The following is a 16669-nucleotide window of genomic DNA, read 5'->3' as shown; positions in this document are numbered from 1 at the left end:
TTATGACCACTGAGAGTTGAAGTGAATAAGACCTCCTCATCATGGCACCTGTTAGTGGGTGGGATATATTAGGCAGCAAGTCAACATTTTGTCCTGAAAGTTGATGTGTTAGAAGCAGGAAAAATGGACAAGCGTAAGGATTTGAGCGAGTCTGATGAAGGGCCAAATTGTGATGGCTAGACCACTGGATCAGGGCATCTCCAAAACTGCAGCTCTTGTGGGGTGTTCCCGGTCTGCAGTGGTCAGTATCTATCAAAAGTGGTTCAAAGAAGGAACAGTAGTCATGGGTGTCCAAGGCTCATTGATGCATGTGGGGAGCAAACAGACGAGCTACTGTTGCTCAAATTGCTGAAGAAGTTAATGCTGGTTCTGGTGCATCACAGTTTGTTGCGTATGGGGCCAGTCAGGGTGTTCAGGTGGTCATAATCTCTCTCTCTCTCTCTCTATCTGTCTCTCTCTCTGTCTCTCTGTCCCTCTCTCTCTGTCCCTCTCTCTCTCTCCCTCTCCCTCTCTCCCTCTCTCTGATTGCTGGTATTGATTGCAGTTATATCAGGCAGTGCTCTCTTAAAATAAATGAGAAAAAATGGTGGATTTCATTTGTTCATACGTAAGTGTGTGTGTGTGTGTGTGTTTTCCCGGTGCATAGTGTTCTAAATCATAGTGTGTGTTTGCTTTCTGCTTTTCTTCATAACACACATTTTTCCAGGCTTACACCAAACTTTTTCATTAATGCAAATTACCTCGGGTTATTTGAGAAGGAGAGTGGTTGTGTTTGTGTGTGTGTGTGTGTGTGTGTGTGTGAGAGAGAGAGAGAGAGAGAGAGAGAGAGAGCAAGAGAGCGAGAGACAAGGAATGTTCTAATATTCGATATATATTATCGCATACAGTATTTGCTATCTATTGTGTGCTGACATGGTGTGTATGTGTGTGTTTGTGTGTCTAACTATTGAAAAAATTGAAGGCTGGGGTATTAAAGCTAGCATGTTGTAGGTGTGTGTGTGTGTGTGTGTGTGTGACTGTGCCTATGGTTGGCAAGGAACTCACACTGAAGCTGATTTATAACTCGCTGTTTGAGCATGCTGTGATTTACATAATGACCCGACTGAACAGCACTTTCAGATCGGATACCTGCTCGCTTAAGGAGGTGTGGCCTCTGTTGGTCTCAGTGAAGGAGGTGTGACCTCTGTGTATGTCAGTCTCAGTGAAGGAGGCGTGGCCTCTGTGTCTGTAAGTCTCAGTGAAGGAGGTGTGGCCTTTGTGAATTTCAGTCCCAATGAAGGTGGCGTGGCCTCTGTGTCTGTCATTCCCAATGAAGGAGGTGTGGCCTCTGTGTTTGTCAGTCCCAATGTAAGGGGTGTGGCCTCTGTGTCTGTCATTCCCAATGAAGGAGGCGTGGCCTCTGTGTTTGTCAGTCTCAGTAAAGGAGGCGTGACCTCTGTGTATGTCAGTCTCAGTGAAGGAGGCGTGACCTCTGTGTATGTCAGTCTCAGTGAAGGAGGCGTGGCCTCTGTGTCTGTAAGTCTCAGTAAAGGAGGTGTGGCCTCTGTGAATTTCAGTCCCAATGAAGGTGGCGTGGCCTCTGTGTCTGTCATTCCCAATGAAGGAGGTGTGGCCTCTGTGTTTGTCAGTCCCAATGTAAGGGGTGTGGCCTCTGTGTCTGTCATTCCCAATGAAGGAGGCGTGGCCTCTGTGTTTGTCAGTCTCAGTAAAGGAGGTGTGGCCTCTGTGTATGTCAGTGTCAGAGATGGAGGTGTGGCCTCTGTGTATGTTAGTCTCAGTGAAGGAGGAGTGGCCTCTGTGTATGTCAGTCTCAGTGAAGGAGGCGTGACCTCTGTGTATGTCAGTCTCAGTGAAGGAGGCGTGGCCTCTGTGTCTGTAAGTCTCAGTAAAGGAGGTGTGGCCTCTGTGAATTTCAGTCCCAATGAAGGTGGCGTGGCCTCTGTGTCTGTCATTCCCAATGAAGGAGGTGTGGCCTCTGTGTTTGTCAGTCCCAATGTAAGGGGTGTGGCCTCTGTGTCTGTCATTCCCAATGAAGGAGGTGTGGCCTCTGTGTTTGTCAGTCTCAGTAAAGGAGGTGTGGCCTCTGTGTATGTCAGTGTCAGAGATGGAGGTGTGGCCTCTGTGTATGTTAGTCTCAGTGAAGGAGGCGTGGCCTCTGTGTATGTCAGTCTCAGTGAAGGAGGCGTGACCTCTGTGTATGTCAGTCTCAGTGAAGGAGGCGTGGCCTCTGTGTCTGTAAGTCTCAGTGAAGGAGGTGTGGCCTCTGTGAATTTCAGTCCCAATGAAGGTGGCGTGGCCTCTGTGTCTGTCATTCCCAGTGAAGGAGGCGTGGCCTCTGTGTTTGTCAGTCTCAGTGAAGGAGGTGTGGCATCTGTGTCTGTAAGTCTCAGTGAAGGAGGTGTGGCCTCTGTGAATTTCAGTCCCAATGAAGGTGACGTGGCCTCTGTGTCTGTCATTCCCAGTGAAGGAGGCGTGGCCTCTGTGTTTGTCAGTCCCAATGTAAGGGGTGTGGCCTCTGTGTCTGTCAGTCTCAGTAAAGGAGGTGTGGCCTCTGTGTATGTCAGTGTCAGAGATGGAGGTGTGGCCTCTGTGTTTGTCAATCTCAGTGAAGGAGGCATGGCCTCTGTGTCTGTCAGTCCCATTGAAGGAGCTGTGGCCTGTTTTTTTTCTGTCAGTCTCAGTACAGGAGGTGTGGCCTCTGTGTTTGTCAATCTCAGTGAAGGAGGCGTGGCCTCTTGTGTCTGTCAGTCCCATTGAAGGAGCTGTGGCCTGTTTTTTTCTGTCAGTCTCAGTAATGGAGGTGTGGCCTCTGAATCTGTCAGTCTCAGTAAAGGAGGCGTGGCCTCTGTGCCTGTCATTCCTAATGAAGGAGGCGTGGCCTCTGTGTATGTCAGTCCCAATGTAGGAGGTGTGGCCTCTGTGTCTGTCAGTCTCAGTGAAGGAAGTGTGGCCTCTGTGTCTGTCAGTCCTAATGAAGGAGGTGTGACCTCTGTGTCTGTCAGTTCCAATGAAGGAGGTGTGGCCTCTGTGTCTGTCAGTCCCAGTGAAGGAGGTGTGGCCTCTGTGTCTGTCAGTCCCAATGAAGGAGGTGTGGCCTCTGTGTCTGTCAGTCCCAGTGAAGGAGGTGTGGCCTCTGTGTCTGTCAGTCCCAATGAAGGAGGTGTGACCTCTGTGTCTGTCAGTCCCAATGAAGGAGGTGTGACCTCTGTGTCTGTCAGTCCCAATGAAGGAGGTGTGACCTCTGTGTCTGTCAGTCCCAATGAAGGAGGTGTGACCTCTGTGTCTGTCAGTCCCAGTGAAGGAGGTGTGACCTCTGTGTCTGTCAGTCCCAATGAAGGAGGTGTGACCTCTGTGTCTGTCAGTCCCAATGAAGGAGGTGTGACCTCTGTGTCTGTCAGTCCCAATGAAGGAGGTGTAGCCTCTGTGTCTGTCAGTCCCAGTGAAGGAGGTGTGGCCTCTGTGTCTGTCAGTCCTAATGAAGGAGGTGTGACCTCTGTGTCTGTCAGTCCCAATGAAGGAGGTGTGGCCTCTGTGTCTGTCAGTCCCAGTGAAGGAGGTGTGGCCTCTGTGTCTGTCGGTCCCAATGAAGGAGGTGTAGCCTCTGTGTCTATTCGTCCCAATGCAGGAGACGTGGCCTTTGTGTCTGTCAGTCTCTGTAAAGGAGGCGTGGCCTCTATGTTCATCAGTATCTCTCTGTTCCATTCTCTGTTTCTCTCTTTCTCTCTCTCTCTCTCTCTCTCTCTCTGTTTCAATTTAATTTAATGTAATTCATTGTGACACAGCACAATGTGCATTGCCAAAACTTTGAAAAGGCAGCAAAAAAATAAGAATAGTACATAAAAAACAACAATAATAGTAAATAAAATGAATGACAAGTGAATAAGTAAGTAAGTAAGTGGTAATAACTTTAATTATAACAGATAGACAAAGAGAGAGAGAGAGAGGGAGAGCGAGAGAGAGAGAGAGAGAGAGAGAGAGAGGGAGAGAGACTGACAAGCCTATTGGTTTGTTCTGTTTTATTAATAAATTAGCTTAACCCAATTTTTATTAATATAGCATCTATTTTTCTCTTTCTCTCTTAACACACACACACACGTGTAAGCTGCTCTTTCAGACGGACACTATATTTAGCAGAGTCAGATGAGCAGTAGTGAGTGACTCATCATGGGCTGCTGATATTCAAAGTGGAGCAAACACACACACACACACACAATAGAGAAAACACAAATGTGTGTGTTTGTGGTGTGTGTGTGTTGTCTATTTTAATCTTGTTCGTGGTGTACCAGACAAAAAGATAACATACGTCACAACCGAGTGTGTTCTCTCTCTCGCTCTCTCTCTCTCTCTCTCTCTCTCTCTCTGTGTGTGTGTGTGTGTGTGTTTACGTAGCTAAAGACAGATGTGATTGTCTAGACTCTATTGAGTTTTTAAACAGGGAAAGGTTAATGCACACTCTCATCATTCATCTTTCGCTTTCTTTCTTTCTTTCTTTCTTTCTTTCTTTCTTTCTTTCTTTCTTTCTTTCTTTCAATTCAATTTCAATTCATTGAGCTTTATTAGCATGACTGTGGTATTTATAGTGTTGCTAAAATAGGCTCTCTCTTCCCCCCCTCTCTTTTCCTCTCTTATTTTTCCTCACTCACTCTCTCTCTCTCTCTCTCTCTCTCTCTTTCACACACACATTCTCTCTCTCTCTCTTTCACTCTCACTTTTCCTCTGTGACGTTTCCTCTCTCTCTCTCTCTCTCTCTCTTTCACACACACATTCTCTCTCTCTTTCACTCTCACTTTTCCTCTGTGACTTTTCCTCTCTCTCTCTCTCTCTCTCTCTCTCTCTCTCACTCAGTATGCGTGAAACCGTCCCATTTCTGTACACGTGCAGTAAAACGCGCCTTAAAACCCGTAAGCGAATGTTTTCAGTGAGTCGCTCCGAATGACAGACAAATAAAAATAAAATTTCTTCAGAAATGCTTTCAGTGCAGATTAACCTGATGGATTACACGAGTTGGGCTTTTTCGCCTCATCATCGTTTCTGTAGCCAGAGCTTTCAGGACGCCCGTGAACCCGTGCCAGTTCTCCTTACACAATCCCGCGGCTAGGTGCCAGTCCTGATTGATTGGTTTCAGTCTGATTCGGTTCTAAAGAGCCTGGCGGAGATTCAGCAGTGTTTTTCTGACCTACCCAAATTATTCAGGATTACTCACATCTAAATCTGCCTCGCTGACTAATTCAGCCGAAAAATAAATAAATTTAAAAAGAATAATAAATAAATATATAAATAAATAAAAAATACATAAATAATTAAAATACATGCAGGTGAATATAGCGTGTGCTTATTTCCACACGTATGTATTGCACGTGTGTGTGTGTGTGTGTGTGGGTTTAAAAGCAGACCGTGTGAAGAAATTAGGCTTTAACAGTACAGCTGGCCTGCAGAGAAAATAAGGCAATTTGTTTTCCGCCGGGTCTCGGCAGGGATGCCGCCTCAGCACTTTCACTCTTCTGTTTGTTTGTGTATGTGTGTGTGTGTGTGTGTTTTGTGATTTCCGCTGCGATGCTCTGTGTGTATGTTCCACTACATTAAGTTAATTGACCCGTCTTTGGGCGAACGCAGACTCGCAAAACAAGCGCCGGTTTCCCGGGAACAGTGCTGCAGCGGCACTTTTTTTTTTACCCCACACCTGCCCCCTGTTCCACGCCGGAGTGCGTTTCTGCCCAACGAACGTCAGCAGCATTTCGCAGCAGCTCTCGCTTCTCAGATACGGATAGCTGGACGTCAGTGCTGGTCTGTAATTACTGCGGTTTTGTCGACTTCATTTTTTTTCTTTTTCCGCTCGGTGTGCTTAAACGATCGCATGAGTGCCGCTGATGTTGGGAGCGGAAAAGGATGGAGAGAGCGTTTAGTGAGAAACCCGACATGCTGGGAGAACTGAAAGTTGGGGCTATCTGGCACGGATGAGGTCGGATTATGTTGCTGTTTGGCTGGATGTGTGCGGAGTTTTGGCAGGAGAAATAGGAGCGTCTCCCAGTGGACGGTTTGCCCCGCTGTCAGGGTGTGAACATGCCGAGCGGGGCAGAGGGCAGAGCTCAGAATATTGACAAAATGCAGGATATATTGGTTCTAATTTTTTCCACCACAACAATTAATCCACCACTAGTGTGTTTTTCGTCTGTATCATCTCTCTGTATAAAGTCGATCTTGACCTCATTTGGTCCCAGAGGAAGTAGAGACAGTGGGCGGGGCCAAATAACATGACATTATGACCACCTGCCTAATATTCAGTTGGTCCCATCAATGAGCCTTGGCTGCCCAAGACTATAATTAATTTATATAAGTAAATAAATAAATAAATTTATTATAAAATTATACATTTTATAAATAAATTATAATTTAATTTAATTATAAATTAAATTTCATTTCATTTCAAATTGAATTGAATTTTAATTAAATTATAATTTAATTTATTTATAAATAAATTTTCTATAATTATGCTAATTTCTGTGTTAGCTCTTACTGCATTGAAGTGTTAGCATATGTTCGCTTGCATGCAGTCAATATTTAACATGCTGCTCATTACGAGATGCTTTTCAGCTCAGCTCGGATGTACAGAGTGATTACACAGACATAACATTATAACCACCTGGACATCCTGACTGGTCTGCAGCTATGCAGCTCCATACACAACATTGAGCCTTGGCCACCCATGACCCTGTCGCCGGTTCACCACTGTTCCCTTCTTGGACCACTTTTGATAGATACTGACCACTGCAGACCAGGAACACCCCACAAGAGCAGCAGTTTTGGAGATGCTCTGATCCAGTGGTCTAGCCATCACAATTTGGCCCTTCATCAAACTCACTCAAATCCTTACGCTTGTCCATTTTTCTAACACATCAACCTTGTTCACTTGCTGCCTAATATATCCCACCCACTAACAGGTGCCATGATGAGAAGATCATCAGTCTTATTCAGTGGTCATAATGTTATGGCTGATTGGTGTTGAGTGTTGAGTGTGTGTGCTTTTCTATGTGTGTGTGTGTGTGTGTGTGCTTTTCTATGTGTGTGTGTGTGTGTGTGCTTTTCTATGTGTGTGTGTGTGTGTGTGTGCTTTTCTATGTGTGTGTGTGTGTGTGCTTTTCTATGTGTGTGTGTGTGTGTGTGCTTTTCTATGTGTGTGTGTGTGTGTGTGTGTGTGTGTGCTTTTCTATGTGTGTGTGTGTGTGTGTGCTTTTCTGTGTGTGTGTGTGTGCTTTTCTGTGTGTGTGTTTTCATGTACAAGTGTTTGTGTGTATATGTGTGTGTCTTTGTGTGTATGTCTGTGTGCTCATCTATGTGTGTGTGTGTGTTTGCATGTACAAGTGTTTGTGTGTATATGTGTGTGTCTTTGTGTGTATGTTTGTGTGCTCGTCTATGTGTGTGTGTTTGCATGTACAATGTGTTTGTCTTTGTGTGCTCATGTATGTTCTCGTGTGTGTGTGTGTTTTTGTGTGCTCGTATATGTGTGTGTGTGCTTGTCTATGTGTGTGTGTGTGTGTGTGTGTGTTTTTGTGTGGTCATCTATGTTTGTGTGTGTGTTTGTGTGCTTGCCTGTGTGTGTGTGTTTGCATCAACATATGTGTGTTTGTGTGCTCATCTATGTTTGTGTGTGTTTGCGAGAACATGTGTATTTGTATGCATGCAAGTGTGTGTGTGTGCTCATGTATGTGTGTGTGCGTGCGTGCGCACACTTTGGAAAATGAAGCGTTCACACGAAGCCGGGGATGAGTCAGATTCTTCTCTTATGTCTCGTGTGTTTTAGACAATGAGGGCTCATGAGGAAAATCTGAGTGTGTGTGTGTGTGTGACGTTGCACATGTATAATGAATTACACAATGCTTTTTAAAAAAAAACAACTGTGCTGTTTGGGTTGTGTGAGGTTTAACATCACAGCACCGCACATATGTGTGTAAGCAGAAGGACACACACACACACACTCAGAGCTCTAATGTTATGTAATCCAGCCTCTTCCACTGATCTCTGATGGAATGGGATTAGTCAGTATCAGGGATGGAATTTGCCTTTTTACTACATGAGTGTCAGCGTGAAAGCTCGGCTGATTCGCAGGCTACAGGAATCAGATCAGGTTTAAAGCTGGGTTAAGGGATTGGCCATAGGATTAGGTTAGTGAGGTCAGACTCCTAAAATTGGACAAGCATGTAAAAAAAGATGACCATGTGACACTCTTCCAGTCTTTAACGGTCCGGTTTGTCCAGTCCGCTCCTACAGTAGCTGACGTTCTACTGCTCTTGGGTTGTTGATTGAAAGATCAGCGTTCAAGCCCCAGTGCTACCAAGCTGCCATCATTGGGCCCTTCACCAAGGCCCCTAATCCACCACTCATGCTCCAAGGGCACTGCATCATTGCTGAGTTAAATGGTTTATTCGAAGGTTCTTCCTGTTTTAATATCTTGGTGAATTCCCCTCAGCTCACTGAGCATATTTATTCTTTGAAGTGATTTCCACACACACACACACACACACACATACACACACACACAGGAGTGCTAGTTTATATACTGTGTATGTGTGTGTGTTGTACAGACAGGAAGAGAGAGCCCTGTGTCGGTTTGTGTGATGTTCCCGGTGTCAGCGACCCGTCTTTTACCCCCGAAACCTCTGTTGTCCACGCTAAACAGCCGGTTCGGCCGGGTCATCACCATAGCGTCGGTTGCTAGGACGCTCATTCTATCAGAAACCAAGTGTGTGCCAGGCATATCAAATTAGCGCTATTAAATATCCACGATAGCATTCATAACGCAATAACTGCCGGCCACTTAATCATCGCGGTGTACGATATCATCGCGGCATTTGATTACGAAACGATAGATCATCACTGATTTATGAGCGCAGCAGGAGAAGACGCTTTTGAATGGAATCGAAATAGAACGTTGTCTCAATCCCAAAAGAGCAAAAGTTTCCAGTCTGGATGAGACCGGTTAAGGCTGTGATTGGTCTCCAGCACGTTGATGGTAGCCGGCGGTGATGTATGGACGCGCCGTGACCTGCCGAGCCTCGTCTGTCTCTCACAGAGGCTATCGGGGCGTTAACCGAACTGCATCGCTTTGCTGGAAGACAAACGGCCGCCGGGAGACTGGAGCGGAGCATGCGAGAGTTAAATATTCATCACGGCATTAACTGCATGTCACAAACAACCCACTGCACCACGGCGGCCATTTAACACCGGCATCGGCATCCACAACCGGGCAGCGAGGAAATAAACACTATGCCGTGGCTAAAACACACCACAGCTCTACAGCAGTCGATAATATACACTGTAAATCCAGAGGAAAACAATACACACGTGCGCTAGAGGCCTAACTCTGACGACCGGTTTTAAAGAGGCGGTATACGATTGTTTTGTTGAAGAAGTTTTGTGTCTTTTATTGCATTTTGTTTCTCATTCTGTGCGATTTGGCAGAACATCAGGGTGTGTGTTTGAGTAAATACTCGAGAGGTTCGAGGAATGCACAGTCCTTCACACGTTTCAGCCGACAGGATGACTCGGTCCTCTGATCCGTATGCGTGCTGTTTATGTTGCATTCTGTGCAAGTGCGTCTGTGTCTGCGGGACTGTATCTTCCATTACAAGGACAGAACGCCATCTGTAGCCTCCCACACACACTCCTACACACACACACACACAGGCTTTACCTGGCTCTCCAGAGATTCCGGCGTAAACCGTTAGCTGTGGAACGGTGTTGTGGTTAGAGGGTTGGAAAATTTATGTGTGTGTGTGTTTGCGTGTCCCATAATAGGACATTAGTAATTAGAGAGTGACATTAGCGCTGGAGACTCATCAGTCTTGTGAGGGTTTAGAGAGCTGGTGCTGACATGCAGACGCGACACGGATCATTTCAGCTCCACGTGGTCGAGAACAAGTGTTGAGGGAGAGAAAGAAAGAGGGAAATACCCTAATATTTGAGGGGGAAAATTTGTGTTTTTAGGAAGGAGATTTAAAATCCTTAAACCCCGAAACCATTTCAAAGATAAGAACGTGTCTGTTTCCCAAAATAAGAGGTGGAAAAGACGAAAATAAAATAAATATGGAATAATTAAAAAATAATAAAGAAATAAAATTCAATTCAAATAAATACGTTGTGAAATAATAAATACATAAAATATTGCTTTTAAATATATAAATAAGTAAATTATGAAAAATATGAAACAAGAACATGACTGTTTCCCAAAATAAGAGTCGGAAAAGATGAAAATAAAATAAATATGGCATAATTAAAATAAATAAAAAAAATTCAATTCAGGTAAATACATTTTGAAATAATAAATAAATAAAATATTATTTTTAAGTAAATAAATTATAAATAAATAAAATTCAGTTCAGTTACATTTTTTAAAAAGGTAAATTAGTTTTAAAATAGGTAAAGGAAAAGAAAAAATAAAAATAAAAAATCCACCAAATTTAGGATACACAACCAAAAAGGTTCAAAAACCCCATGAATGTATTCTGAAAGACCTAAAAAAATAGAAAGTGTAAGAAAAATAAAACGATGAGGACATCAGAGATCTTAATGAGGAAGAAGTTTATTGCAGTGTAGCAGTGACAAAATACATGAAGCATTTCGGGTTCATCGGAGTCAAAAGAACTCAGGACAAATCCTGGTAAACATTTTCCTGTTTGTAATTCAAATGCTTTACATGTAAATTGAGTGTAAGAACTAAATATCAGGTCAGGTGATACTATTGTCCAGCCACATGTCTTCAAACGGTCATCATCATGGTCACATATACCATTTGGTCAGTGATGTTCTGCTGCCGCTCTTGTACCGATAATTAATTGGATAAAGTGTTCTAAATGTTTGTTAAAGCTGCGTTAAAACAATGTCCATTGTTAAAAGCGCTACATAAATAAAACTGAAGTGAACTGAATTAAACATTTTCCTCTAAGCCTTTTTGGGAGTGCGTTCCTTCTGATGTGTACCATGGAGTGGAATCTAGGTTGAGGCAGTCTGTAAAGGTGAAACAAATCTTCTTTCAGCTTTTCCCTTCAGGGGTGGCCACAGCGAATCATCTCCCTCCACCTATCCCTATCTTCTGCATCCTCAACACTTATACCCACTAGCTTCATATCCTCATTTATTACATCCATATACCTCCTCTTTGGCCTTCCCCTTTGGCAGCTCCATGTCCAACATTCTCCTACAAATATACTCACTCTCCCTCCTCTGAACATGTCCAAACCATCTTAATCTGTCCTCCCTAACTTCGTCCCCCCAAACGTCCAACATGAGCTGTCCCTCTGATGTACTCGTTCCTAATCCTGTCCAACCGTGTCACTCCCAAAGAGAACCTCTTCAGCTCTGCTAAAGGTGAAACAAAAACCAAAGAAAATCTCCTAAATAAGGGCAGGAAAAGTCTAAACTGGGAAAGTTCAGGAAAGAATATAAAAATAGTTTTTTTGTAAAGAAAAGCTGGCATAATTGGAGATGAAAAATGGGTGGTGTAAGCTTAAAATGATAAAAAAAAATGTTTAAAAAACTCACCGAATATTTGCAGCCGAGGCTTTTGTGAATTCCCATCTCATAACGATGTTAAATCTGAGAAGCTGCGTAACTTAGTCCTCCATTTGGCAGTGTTTCTACTCTGGATGGAAGAATTTTTTGTAACTTATTTTCCTCTGTGTGTGTGTGTGTGTGTTTGTGTGTGTGTGATCACTCAGGAGACGGAGATCAGCAAGAAGAGAAAGGAGCGCGGCGTTCTCGAAGAGGGGGTGAAGAAAAAGAGCCAGTCATGTCAAACCTTGGTAAGAGCTTGTGAAATGAAATCTCTTCACTTCCCAGTCACACTTACAGACAGGAGCGTCGTATTCAGGGCTCTTCAGGGAACCGTTCCCTGCAGAGGTGTCGATAAAGTTCTCGGATGTTGAAGCGACATGTCAGCGTTACTCCTCTGCTGCCATCACGCTGGGGAAATAAACATCGCTCTCCTCTCTGATCATAGGTTGCATGTGGTCTGCATGCTATAGGACTGTAATCAATTAATGATGAGTTAAAGTGGAATGCTTTATACGTTTAGCGTTTTACCTTTAGCACAGGTACTTACTGTATGCTTAGGGGTTGTAGACGGTGTGTGGAAAGTCTTTGGAAGTCATTTTTTGAAAGTATCAGGTTTGCTGGAAAAGAAAAGTGTTAGCTTGGTAATGTTGTAGCCGGTTTTGTTGCTTGTCAGAATCTGGAGAGTTAATATGCTAATTTGATGTTTAACACTTTGTTTAAACCTGAAAATCTGCAAAGGCATGGGTGGATGAATGACTGGATGGATGGATGGATGGGTGGATGGGTGGGGGGGTGAATGGATGGGTGGGTGGCTTTGTATGGGTGTGTGTGGATCTGGGTGGATGGATGGATGGCTGGCTGGCTGGATCAATAGATGGATGGCTGGATGGATGGATGGATGGATGGATGGATGGATGGACGGATGGGTGTATGGATGGATGGGTGGATGGATGAATGAATAAATAGATTGGTGGATGGATGGGTGGATGGATGGATGGATGGATGGATGATGAATGGATAGGTGGGTGAGTGCTTGGTTTAGTGGATGATGGATGGATGGATGGATCAAGTTACACATGGATGAATTGGTTAATTGGAATGATAGACAGGTGAATGGTTATAGGAATAGATGATTGAATAGGAAGATGGATACATGAATGAATGGATAGATATGTCAATGGTTGAAGGGATAGCTGGATGGATAGATGGGTGGATGAATGGATGGATGGGTGGATTTTGGTTGTACAGTGGATGGATGGCTCAAGTGACAGATGGATGGATAAATTGAATGAATGGATAGATAGACACGTGGATGGTTGTGGGAATGGATGGATGAATAGGTAGATCGATAAATGAATGAATAAAAAAATGGATAGATATGTCAGTGGTTTGAATGGTTGAAGGGATGGATGGATGGATGGATGAGTTGGATGGATAGATAGGTGATGGATGGATGGATGGATGGATGGATGGGTGGATTTTGGTTGTACAGTGGATGGATGGATCGAGTGACAGATGGATGGATGAATTGGATAGATGGATAGATAGACATGTGAATGTTTATAGGAATAGATGGATGAATAGGTAGATGGATAAAAGAATGAATGGATAGTTATATCAATGCTTGAATGGTTGGAAGAATGGATGGATGGATGGTTGAGTAGATAGTTGTGTGAATAGTTATATGAATGAATGGAATGGATAGGTGGATGGATAAATAGACAGAAGGATAAATAGATGGATAGTTGTATGAACAGTTGATAGTTGTATAGATGGATGGGGATTTATACTGGTAGATGAATGGAGGGATTAGTGGATATCTAGACGGATGGACAGATAGTTGGCGAACAGATAGGTATATACATAGGTAGATGAACAGATGGAAGGGTGGATAAGTAGATGGACAGATGGACGAAGGGGCAGATGGAATTTCTCTCTCTGTCCTCGCCCTGCATAGCAGGAAGTGGAATACTGCTTATCACTGCTTTAAGTCCAGTCCTGAATATATTCTCCGTAAACACACTGAAATACTCATTCTCTCCCTCACACACACACACAGTTCTGGCTCCCTCGGGCTCTCTCTCTGTCTTTTTGTCTCCGTCCTCCCTACACACCAGAAATGGCTCTCTGCCTCGCGGGTGTGCTGTCATGGCAAAGCAAAGGAGCAGCAGTGTGAGAGAGGCAGAAGGGATATGGAGGCAGATGAGAGGGTGGGAGGTGGAGGTATGTGGAGAGACTCATCTTCGCTAAATACCTCTTTATTTGGTGAAGGAAAGCTTTGAGACAGAGGGGTGCTGATGGATGGGGACTGCACTGTGTCTATATTCTATATAAACTAAATTCCACGCCCTTATTGTGTGTTGTTTTGGATTTTATGCCCTTGTGCATGCTCCATATGTAATACGGTTAAATAATACACATGGGACTGGTGGAAAATTTAGTTTTCTGTTGTAATTTGTAATAGAACTCTGACCTGACCATCTGATATAATGTGTTTAGATCATCTACATAGACATTTCAGCATTGCAAGTGACTAAACTAAGCTAAGAATCAGCACACACACACACACACACACTTTATTTTCTCCTTCTGGATAGATTATGTAAGGAATAAATCACTTAGCTGCATGCTGTTAAAGGAAAGTAATCATGAAGAGGCCTAGAGTCACTGTTTTGGAAGGAGTCTCCAGTGCCAGAGCTTTGTAACAGTCAGTAGTGAAGATATTTATGTATTTTTTATATTTTAGGACAGATGAGCATTCCACGGTGTTATATGTAATTATAAATGCATAAAAATGCGTTTTAATAATGCAAAAATGGCATTGCGGATTGCTGCAGTAAAAGAGGAATAAAACATTTGGGATATTGGAAAATCTTCAGCTTTGTTATTAGTGAATAATACAGAAAAAGAAAAGGTTGAGTTTAGCATTGTAGGCATTCTGTAGCTAGGGAAAATTGTTGAGCTGTTTCGCTAACTCGGGGTTGAAAGCTTAGTTTAAACTGGAAAGACGTCAGAGGGATGCTAATGAAATATGACTGAATGGATGGATGGATGAATGAAAGGAAGTATGGATGGACTGACGGATGGATGGATGGATACATATATGGAAGGATAAATGGATGAAAGGATAGATAGATGCATGTGTGGATGACTATGTATGGATGGATGGATGGTTGGATCAATAGACGAATAGAAGGGTAAATGGATGGATGGGTGGATGAAAGGGTGGGAGGATGAGTGTGTGGATGAATAGATTAATGTATACATTGATGGACAGATGGATGGGCAGATGAATGAATGGATGGATGGATGGATGCATGGAAGGATGGATGGATAGAAGGAAGGATAGGTAAATGGATGGATGAATGTTGGGGGTTCTCTCTCAACTGTTTACTTTTACATGACATTATAATACTGTTAAATCATGAGGTATATGTGACATTATATAATAAAATATTATCACAGTATTGTGACCTAGGTAGGGCTGTGCTAGCAATAGTGCATATATACATGTGTGCGTGTGTGTGCTTGTGTGTGTGTGTGTTACATAACACAATATACTGCATAACACGTGACTGTTATGATTAACAAGCAAATCAAGGTTAAATTCTATCACATGGGCTTTAAAGCTCCTGACCGCTGAGTGTCTGTGGTGCCGTGGTCTGTTCCTTCAGCAGCTCCAGCGTCTGTAAATACTTTCCTTTGCATGATTTATATAATTAGTACGAGGCGGACACCGAGTCAGGGCCGCAGTTTTGCGGCGTTAAAATTGGATTTCTGTCCTGCAGCCTGTGTGCATATGTTAATGCAATTATCACGTTGAGCCGTGTAAAAAATTGGTTTTGTGAGTGTGTGAGAGTGTGTGTGTGTGTGTGTGTGTGTGTGTGTGTATGTGTAGGAGGAAGGTAACTCAGTGGGAGTCAGCAGTATAACTGTTGCTCTCCGCTGGGATTCTGTACTGAAACCACAGGCGGTGGCGTTCTCACAGTAATGACTGCAAAGCCGCTGAACTTAACCACACACAGATGTACACCCACAGATGCTGAGTTGTTCATGCACCTATATATACAGGCGGGGGACAAATTAAAGGGAAAAACAAAAATCCAAAACCTTTTAAAAAGCCACCACAAGCCACCAGAACCGCTACAGTGGAGCCAAAAAAGCTGTGAAAGCAACCCACTGGGATTTCCTTTAATCAGTCGCATATCTGAATAAACACACACACAATCTCATGAAATGTGAAATAAATGTTGAAGTCCACATCCTGAGGAGGAAATGTCTTATATAGAGGAGAATCAAAGTCAAGGAAGATGTGGAAATATGCTTGAGGAACTTTAGGAAGAGCTTCTTAATGCTAAGGACATTGAGGAAGAGAAAATCTCAGAACATTTCAAGATAAAAAAAACAGAAAGAAAGTCTCCTAGGCAAATAAAAGTGAATATGAATGACTGTAGGATGTATGTATGTATAGATGGATGGATGAATGGAAAAGTGGGTGGCTAGATAAGTGGGTAGATGGATGGATGGATGATGAGTGATCCTGATGAGTGTGAGGAAGAGCTTCCTAATCCTGAGAAGTGTGAGGAAGAAGCCTGAAGAAGAAGATGTTCTTAGAGCTTAGGGAGGTGAGACAGATGTTCTCAAAATGAATGAAATTCAGGAAGAGCTTCTCAAGACTAACAAAGATGAAGAAGCGTCTCTCAAGTCTGTGGAAGTCGAGGAGGAACCTCTCAAGAGTAGAAAGTTGAGGAAGTGGCTCTCAAAACTAAGGAAGTTCAGAAGGAGCCTTATAAGCCTCGGAAAGTTGAGGAAGTGTCTTTCAAGACCAAGGAAGGTGAGGTAATACCTTACCTAATAAAGGTGTTGAAGATCCTCTCAGGTATAAAGAGCTAATGAAGATTAGATTTCTAAGGAAAGTGAGGGAACACCTGGAAATATCAAGGCAAAGTCTTGATAAAAAAATTTAAAAAAAACCCACAAAAAACAGGAAAAATAAAAATCCGAAAAAGTAGCAATAATAATAATAATAATAATAATAATAAATAAATAAAGTGATACAATTTATAAAAAGTAATAATGTTAAGAACAATTAGTAAACTAAATAAGTATTTAAAATAAAAAT

The 16669-nt window shown here is 43.1% G+C and overlaps 1 protein-coding gene across 1 annotated transcript in view; it reads left to right on the top strand.

Annotated features, from left to right (window-relative positions):
* rimbp2b (RIMS binding protein 2b) overlaps positions 1–16669 on the top strand; it is a 118784-nt gene that overhangs the window by 33952 nt on the left and 68163 nt on the right. Inside the window, exon 3 of the mRNA XM_058390435.1 lies at positions 11712–11795. The gene's annotated coding sequence lies outside the window, so the exon portion shown is untranslated. The remainder of the gene's footprint in view (positions 1–11711; positions 11796–16669) is intronic.

The sequence above is a fragment of the Hemibagrus wyckioides genome, linkage group LG05, assembly GCF_019097595.1.
Source record: "Hemibagrus wyckioides isolate EC202008001 linkage group LG05, SWU_Hwy_1.0, whole genome shotgun sequence".
NCBI classification, from domain to species: Eukaryota; Metazoa; Chordata; class Actinopteri; order Siluriformes; family Bagridae; genus Hemibagrus; species Hemibagrus wyckioides.
Note: the sequence above shows the minus strand (reverse complement) of the source record. Positions and strands in the feature narration are given on the sequence as shown.